Below are 9,789 nucleotides of genomic sequence, written 5' to 3'. Positions count from 1 at the left end.
ACATAGCTCGAGACTATCATAGTGGCCAACGAAGTCCTCACTGAGAAGATGAGTTTTTTGTTATGATTTGGAGGAGGTAAAGAAATGGATGTCTGGAAAAAGAAGAGCCTTATAATAGAAAGAACAGCCAGTGAATGTTGGAATGCTGGAATGGAGTGAGGAGAGAGTAGGAGATGTGCACCTTTGTAAGAGTTGTCTCTGACTTTGCTGAATCATATGGGCTTACTCTGAGTCAGATGGGAAGCTGCTGGAGAGTTCTGAGCAGAAGAGTGGCATTATCCTATTTATGATTTGAAAAGGAGCACTTTCACTGCTGTGTGGAGGAGGAGGGTGAAAGAGGGGAGACCACTTAGGGGGTCCCTCGAGGTGGTGGCTTGGACCAGGGTGCTATCAGCAAGATTGTAAGAACATTTTGAAGAGAAGTGAGAAAGCAGTTTGATTTCCTTTCAGAAGAATGGCTCTGGTTGTGATGTAAGAGTGGGCTGTAGAAGCAAGGGCAGAAGCAGAGGCCAGCTGGAGACTCCTGCAGGGATTCCAGCAGACGCGAGGGTGGCTTGACCAGGGTGGGAATAATGGTGAGTACCTTGATGTTATTCGCAAGTAAAAATCTTATAAAAAGTTCTCACCTACCCATTCCCCATGCTTTTCTCTTTTGAATTATCATTTCCTTTGCATAAATTCTCAGGAGAAGGGAGTATGCTTAGGGAATATTCCCAGTCAAGGAAATTAATATTTAATGGCTTTTCAAATATGTTTCTACAGGTTCTCTCTAAAAGGGTTGCGTGGGAATGACCCATTCGGCTCTGCTCACGAAGGAGAGGCTTCAGAACCCATCAGAGAAAGCGATTGGAATGTTGCCAGTTTGGTGAACTCATTTGATCCAGCCATTTTGATGTTGCTGTTAAACTGTTGTTCTTTTAAGAATGATTCAACCACACTGTGGTGGTAAGAAACTATATGTATCCCACAAAAACAATTTTTAAAATCTGATCTATTTCCGTGAGTGTAAGTAGGACCTTTTGATGAGGCTACTTCAGTTAAGGTGTGACCCACCTCAATCTGAATAGGTCTTAATCCTCGACCCATCTTTGCCTGCATATCCTCCATCCTGATCTCCATCTTTGTCGTTTCAGTCTTACTTTGCTCGGTCTTGGGTCATTCCTTTACAACATACTGTTCAAGTTCAGGCAGGTTACCTAACTGCTCTGTTCCCCAGGTTCTTCTTTCACTCAGGGGGAAAAAAAAAAGCTTAAGTAAGAGAAGAAGAGTAAAGGTGGAATATTGGGAAATGCTAACATTTAAAGGATAAGAAATAGCAATATCTATTACATAGATTAATTGATGTAAAATGCATGTAAAGTGCTTATTCCCTTGTATGTAGTAAGTAGGCAATAAATGTTAGAAATGATCCCTTTTTGTCATTCTTGAGACCTAGTATTATGTATTATTAACTCATCCTTTAGATCTTCATCTTCTTGATGATGTCCTTGATTGCCCTCAGCCACAATGCAGTTTCTTCCATCAACCATGCTGCCTCGGGGAATCCCGGCCCCTGCCTGCCTCCCTAGCTACTAATTCCCTCTGGGCAATGCCCACACCCTCTTGATCTACCTTCAGAGTAGAAACAAAACTTGCTCATGAATGGTGTTTGAATCTTCGTTTCTGATTGGGTAATTCTGCATCTGGCTTAGTCATGCCAAACTGCTGAATGTGAGGATTAATTTGCAGCTCTGCAAGGCTGAGCAACATTCTAGCTGTGCATGCCCTAAACTGTTTGGTGCCAGTTCTAAAAAATCCAAACCAATCACTCGTGATTATCTGGGTTGCTGTCAAAATTAGTTTCGCCTTGTCAACTACCCATAGTGTCTTAGAATTTTTCTGTTTATCTCAACTACAAGGAGCTCTTAAAATAATGAGAAGTGCTTCAATCTTCTTTTAATGGGGATAGCATTTTGCTCTTGTTCCAAAAGAAAAAAACTAATCCCTTTGTGCTTTTTTTTTCCAGATGTGATTCTTTTGACAAATGAAACTGTCTCTTGGTGTTCATATAATCAGGGGGTCTTTGGAAAGCATATTACCAATTTCAGGATGTCTATTTTAGGGAAAAGGCTGTGGCAGGATTCAATTTGTATTTTAGGGAAAGGTTCCTCAGGCAGCAATATGGGGTACAGGATAAGGAAGAGTAAGACCAGGGCTTGGAAGAGAGCAGCTTGTTCATCCCGACGGAACACAAGTCCCTGCTAATGCGGTGGCAGTGGTGAGAGAGATATAAACAGACAGAAAGGGGTATGCAGGGGTGTAACCAGATGTTTCTAGGTTCTTGATGATGCTGCAGAAATGAATTTCAAGAGATTGTCAGTTGAGTTAGGTCAGTAAGTAATTAAGGTAGGGAGGGAAGAGAAATGGGAGAAAATAATAGATCATTGGTCCCAGGTAGAGAGGAAGGGGTTGAAAAGTTAAAAATCTATAATTACCCATTATAGATTATAAATGCCCAGGTTTTACTTGCATGTTGATCCATGTAGGGGGACACAGTGAGTACAGGATACAGAAGACAGGAACAGGGCAGGACTAGCACTGGGACAGGGCAAAGGCAAAAGAACAAGAGGCTTTTCTGCTTTTTTTTTAACCACTAATTATTCCGCCCCTTTACTAACGACAGGGGAGGAGTTCCAGCTGTTTGCTGTTTGGATTGATTACCCCAGCTGTCAATCCCCCAGGAGGGCCCAATGTAAAGTCCTTGGGGAATATCTGGGGCTTCTCCTGGCTTCCAGAGGAAATCTTGTTCTGAATGGTCTTCCAGCTTATTGATGTCCACGTGGACTTCCTGCCAGGTTCTAGATTCATCCTTTGATTCTTTATCTTACTAGCCAGCTTCGGCAATGTGGGTGTGTGTGGGGAAAGCTGTGGATGTGAGGGAATCAGGGGAATCACTTGTGATACCCAGATACAAAGCAACATCCTGGCTCTGTTTTCCATAAGAAATCCAGTTCCACTTGGCATTGTGTGATGCTTAGGAATTTACTGACTGCTTGGGGATACTTTAGGTGAAGATCGCCTGTAGTCCTACAGCTTTCTGCCAGTCTTCCAGACTGTGACTGCAAGCCCAAATCCTTTCCTTGCTGCTCAAAAAGGGCAGTATGGTCTTCATCATCTAACATTTTGTAGCAATTACTTATGCTTATGATTTATGTCTCCCCCTGCTATAATGTAAGCTCCATGGGACAGAGGTCCTTGTTTTTTATTTCCTTAGATGTATAAAGTGTGTATAACAGTGTTTGACTTCTATTAGGTACTCAATAAATATTTGTCGCAAGTTGAATGAATGAAAAAAAAAGGTTGTTCAATATGTTGAATGCTGCGGAAAATTCAAATAAAATGTGAGCTGAAAGAAGACCCCTGTTTTTAGGATAGGAGGTCAGTGGTGATCTGAGAGAATGGTTTTAGTAAAGTGCCGTTGTGGAAATCAGACTGAAGTGTTATTTTATATTAGCTTTTTGGAAAAGGTAGTGAAGGCACAAGGTTTTAAAAGAAAATGAGGCCCCAAGATAGATAGTCTTCTTATGATATTATGCTTGTTTATTATGTCTGGCTCATGGAGGTGGAAATTTAATTTATTTATTTGATAAAGATGATGGCTTGAGAAAAAATATGCCTGGAAATAGATAGCTAGGTTCTCCAAACATTGTTCCATTTTGCACAAAAGAATTGGAAGCAGAGTACAAACAAGTCAGAAAAAATTTTAATTTTCATTACATAAATGAATAACAAAAGATATTGCTAATGTATTCGGACATTTCAGGGTTAGGTCTCTTCTCAGGATGTTTTAATGCCCCCTGACATCAAATTGCTTTCTCATGTTTGCTCCATAGCACTAAAGAGCTGGTTTATGTGACATCACCAAAAGTCATCATGCTCTGACTTCTTAGGAAGTACTTCTGGGGGAATTATGTACTGGGTCAGAGTTGATTTGCATCTTAAACCTCCATTTCTTTTTCTTGCTTGCTCTCAGGGAGCTGGACGGGTGATTCTCTGCAGTATATGCAGTTATCCTTACTGAGACAGCACTTGAGACTGAATTCTATGTAACTGAGGAGTCCTGACCTTACCAGCTGTGGTAGTTTGAGCCTGTATGGACCCCAGACAATCATGTTCTTAAAGCTGATCTATTCCTGTGGGTGTGAACCTATTGTGGATCGGACCTTCTTATTTGGTTACTTCAGTAAGGTGCGGCCCAGAGTGGGTCTTAAATCTTTCTGGAGTCCTTTATAAAAGGGATGAATTCAGATGAAGAGACAGAAAGTTGGAGGAAGCGAGAAGCTGAAACAACGAAACCTGGAAGAGAAGGGAGAAACCAGCAGATTTATGGCAGATGCCTGGCTGTGTGCCTTGCTGTATGACAGAGGAGTCCAGGATTGCTGGCAGTGGGTCTTCGGGGAGAAAACATTGCCTGATCCCTTGTTTTGGACATTCTCATGGCCCCAGAACCGTAAGCTTTTAAACAAATAAATCCCCTTTGTAAAAACCAACCCATTTCTGTTGTATTATTGCATTTCGGCAGCCTATCAAACTAAAATACTACCTATACCTGCAAAAAGTTAAATTTCCTTTTTTTTTTTTTTTGAGGTATCAGGGTCAGTGATTCAACATGGGCCGTCATATGTGGGGAGCCAGCGCGCAACCACTGAGCTGCACTAGCTCTTCTGAGTTGGTTTTTACATTTATTTGCTTGCTTGCTTATTTGTTTTTAGGAGGTACCGGGGATTGAACCTGGGACTTCATATATGGGAAGCAGGCACTCAACCACTTGAGCCACATCTGCTCCCTCAATTTCCTTTTAAATATCAAATTGTGGTAGCTTGCAACTCCTCTCCCTTGGTTTGGTGACTAGGAACTGTCCCCTGGCCTTGCTGAGGTTTCCCAGGCCTACCTTATATGAAAGTAAGTGGGTCACTTGAGCTCTTCTTCCCAGTCCTTGTCACTCAGCCACTTTGCTGAGTACAAGTGTCTCCATGGGCATTGCTACTGCTCCCACCGCTTTGGTCTTGGGGGAGGGGTCACTGTTCTCTCCCTTGCTCTCCATCTCAAACATGGTCAGACCCTTCCCTAATTTGTCATAGCACAGAAGACATCTTGCTGAGACTGTTAGCAAATATTTACCCCAGGGAGAAATAACAGAAGGAAAGTTCAACACTGAGAATAACTTAGTAATGACTATAAGATATGGCTCTCTTAGAGCTTACAGGTTTAGAGCAATCTTATTCTATGTTGAATTTCTTAGAAGCAGACCCAAAGGCAAGGGTTTGAAAGCAGTATTTATTTGTTAGGTGTCCTCAGCATTAGTAAAGAAGTGGTGAAGTCATTGATGGGAGGTAAGGAAATCTGTAAAAGATACATCAATAAGATTATCACTTTGGGGAAACGGACTTTGTCCCAGTGGTTAGGGCGTCCGTCTACCACATGGGAGGCCCGCGGTTCAAACTCGGGCCTCCTAGACCCGTGTGCAGCTGGCCCATGCGCAGTGCTGATGCGCGCAAGGAGTGCCCTGCCACGCAGGGGTGTCCCCCGCGTAGGGGAGCCCCACGCGCAAGGAGTGCGCCCCGTAAGGAGAGCCGCCCAGCGGGAAAGAAAGAGCAGCCTGCCCAGGAATGGCGCCGCCCACACTTCCCGTGCCGCTGACGACAACAGAAGCGGACAAAGAAACAAGACGCAGCAAAAAGACACAGAAAACAGACAACCGGGGGAGGGGAGGGGAGGGGAATTAAATAAATAAAAATAAATCTTTAAAAAAAAAAAAAGATTATCACTTTGGGCAATGGGGGCTCAATCCCATTTGGAACTTTCAAGAGATAATATACAACTACCCTGACTAAAATGGTAACTGCTAACCACATATGGCTATCTGATTATGGCTAATCAGATTCAAGATGTGATGTAAATGTAAACTACACATCAATTTTGAACTCTTAGTACCAAAAAAAAAAGTAAAATATCTCATTGATAATTTTTATATTGATTACAGTCTGCCATCATAATATTTTGGCTATATTCAGTTAAATAAAATATATTACAATTAATTTCACCTGTTTCCTTTTATTCTTTATCATAGCTACTACAAAGTATAAAGTTGCATGTGTAACTCACATTATATTTGTTCTGGGGAGTGCTTATGTAGAACATATCTCAGAATTCTCCCACCAGAAGACTGAAGAAACTGGATGTATTTATCCACTAATTCCAGACCACCAAGCTGCTTCTGGGAGTATGAGCTCCCAACACTTCTGGCTGCCACATGTGGCTGGAGCTAAAATATGCTTCTGAGCCCTTGGCTGGGAGGCAGTAAGAAGCAGTGGGTGTGCAAGGCATTTTGCGGGAGGTGGGGGGGGGCACCAACAGTACCTTTTACACACCTTATTCCCTCATCCCAGCAGGAAGCAAAGGCCATCCTAACTAATAAACCCACTTCCCAATACAGAAGTTGTCCAGTGAGATTCATCCTCACAATGCAGGCCAGACTCACCCAGGGACCCAGGGAGAAGCAGAATGTATTTGCTTGTTTTTCCTCTTCACTCACCTTTGTGTCATCTTCCCCAAGAAATTGAAGACAGGGACACTCCTCCAAGGGCAAAGCGTATTCTCATTGATGGAAGCAAGGTCTGGCCTTACGGTCCTCAAAGAACATCGTCATTTCAGTACATTTCCTAAGATCCAGTTTCCTTGGTCAACTCTGCAGCAGGTCATCCAGTTTAGCCCAGGTTGAGCTGCACCAAGCCAAGTCCAGTGACTTGTCCTACGTTCTCCTCTGTGTGAGGTGGAGAGAAGATGATGCGCCTGTCCTGCAGCCCTTCAAGAAAGCATGTGAGCAAGAAAATGCAACTCCACAATGATAAGTCTTATATATAGGCATGATGCCTGATCCATATGGAGTGGGATAATATGTCAAATAATTGACTATCCTATCTCACCAGTTTCCCAGCCCTCCCAGATCTTCCAGCTCTGTGCTTTCTGGTTTTCTTCACCTGTTCCCTGAGGATCTTCCTGCTAACTGAGAGAATGAGACAGGAGTCATCCACTGCTTTAGGGGAAGTAAGTCACTCTTGAACCAATGACTAAAGAAGGCAGATTTGCTGTGTTTAAGTTCAGAAGTCACCTCTGCTAGTGTAAGACAGAAAGAGCCCTGTCTATAAATACATAATTGCAAAGAGAGGCTTGTTCCCTGCCACATAACCCCCACCTCCACCTTCCAGACTAAAGATTCCACAAGGTGGGGGAGGTGGAGGGGAAAGGACCTCAAGGAAAGTGAGAGAGCGGAGCTCCACCACAGCTTACGAGCTCCGCCCCCGCCCCCCCTCTGCCTATCTTTGTTCCCCTGTGGAGAGGACTGCTCATGGTCTGCAGTCATCATGGCAATTCCCCATGCAGTCCCACAGACAATGACCTGTGCCCCAGGACTTTGATCAGCACTCTGCTCCTCCTACACCATGTGGGAGGACCCGCATTACAACAGTCCAGGGCACTTAGCCCCAGGATCAAAGCCCTGCTCACCTAGAGGGGCTTCGTGGAGTAGTACTTGTGCAAGATGGAACCAGACAGGCCCAACCTCAAACTCTTAACAAGCCAGGATAGTGGTGGACACATGCCTGTGTTACAATTTATTAGTGTAGGTATATTTCCACAAAGTAAACATCACTTTCAGAAATGCATCTCTGTCCATTGTTATGACAACCTCTTACATTGATGTATAAGGGCAGTGTCTCTCCTTGAGGCCACATTGTCTTGAATCTACCCACCTCTACCTCATTACTAAAGGTCCATCTGAGTGGTCTTCCCACAAAGGAGGAAGTTTGCTCAAAAAGTAAAATCAATTGAAAAAACATCAAGTGCTCAGAAACCAGGGTATGATCTCACCGAGAGTCACCATATAATAGATTCACCTGGACTAAAAAGCCAGAAAACCATTTGAATGAGTCAGAAATAGTTCAATGAGAGAAGCATAAGGTGATGTGAACTTGCCCCATAATTACTCATGGAAAGATGTGTTTGTTGTGTATTCAATACACTGTATCTTGTTTTCCTGAGTGATTTGACTCAAGTGGGCCCATTCCAGGGGTTGTTTTCACCTAGTCTCAAACTCCGTGAAAGAGGAAGATGGGAAGTTGCCTAGAGGACTCTTTTAGCATTTGGCTTCCTTAGGCCAATTTAGGCCATTAAACATTTCTCTGTCCTTGATCCTTGATTACTGCCTTAGATCGGCTAACACAGGAAACAAGTGTTTAATGTTCTTCGCGACCACAGCAAATATTTCAGAGGGCAGCATCTTATATTTTTTGTTTCTACTGTTAGGGGATTGTGGGATAATGACAGAAAATACAAATGGGAAATAGCTGGACATGTAAAGGAAACAATAAACTGCTTCTCAGATATCATTGGAGTCTGGAACACACCACCTTTTGACTAAGGTGAAGGTGGCAAATGTCTTTGGGGTTTATTCCCAGCCACATACCCCCTTCTCTGAGCCCAGCACCAGCTGCCTTGCCCATAAAATGTGACCCTTCTCCCCCACAGACCAGTGTGGACCCTCTTCCCTGATGGACTGGTGTGGACACTTGCCCCAAGCATGACCCAGCATGTTCTCCCCTGTGGAATTGGGAAATGGGTCTCAGAGCTCCTGGACTAGCCATATATGGCTCGTGTATGCAGGTCTACCACAAAAGAGAAAGAGGAGGCAGGTGCACAGAGTGAAGGAGACACGAGAGCCAGTTGGACCTGGACCGGCCACAGCATCTCAGTCTGACCTCTGCTTCCCAGCTCCAACTCCAGAACTTCCCAAGGGCTCATTATGCCACTGTGCGAGGGTGCCATGCCACATGTAAGCTAACCCCATCTCTGCTTGAATGCCTGTGGGTGTCGGTGCAAACCGTGTTCCCATTAGCCGCTCAGAAGCTCAGTCTGTAACTGAGCACTGGCATTACAGCCGGGACCACTTCTAGCCTGGCGCCACCCCTCAGGAGTGCCACATTCTTCCTCAGCCTCTTGAAGTCTTCCTCACTTCCCTCACCTGTTCTCCCACTAAAGATTCCTTCCTGGTCCTGCAGGCTACACGAAAGAGCTAGCTGGATGTGTCAGCAAAGGGGAGAAGAACAGCTTCCTTTTTCTCTGTGGAGTTTCCCATGGCTCTATGTTTTAAAATGCCATTAAATTGGGCAAAAGAGAGAGGGTACCACTCCCCTTTCTCCTCCCTCTAGTTCTCTGTTTATTTAGTCAGTTGACAGCTGTCAGGCCGACACTGTGCCAGCCCCTCCTCAAGAGTGGAAGCTTTAGTACCTTATGGAATTTACATTATAGTGGAAGGAGGCAGACAATCAACCATTCCCAAGTAAAATAATTTCAGGTAGTGAACAATAATGAAGTAGATAGAACAGGGACATGGGACAGAGAGCGGCTGTGCATATTTAGGTACCTGCCTCTGCCAGTGTGGTGACTCCTTTAAGGAGAATCTCAGGAACGGATGCTCAGAGGGTGCGGTACCTAACGGAAATGGGAAGGAGGGGGAAGAAGCCGGGCTTGGGAAGGTTCGTGGGAACAGCTTTCTAGTGAGAAGTGCTGGCACTCCCTACCGCCTTGCCTTCCTCGCTTCTTTCCTTCCCTTAACCTTCCCCTCATATTAACTGAGCTCCCACCAGGACTCAGGAGCTAGCTGGGACAGATCAAAAGCAGAACAGGGCAGAGTTTTTGCCTTGGAGGAATTTACAAGTCAGGTAGGAAGAAAGACAGAAGCAAGTAGTCACG

This window comes from Dasypus novemcinctus, chromosome 9, assembly GCF_030445035.2.
Source record: "Dasypus novemcinctus isolate mDasNov1 chromosome 9, mDasNov1.1.hap2, whole genome shotgun sequence".
Lineage (NCBI taxonomy): Eukaryota > Metazoa > Chordata > Mammalia > Cingulata > Dasypodidae > Dasypus > Dasypus novemcinctus.
The sequence above is the reverse complement of the archived record's forward strand: the minus strand, read 5'-3'. Positions refer to the sequence as shown.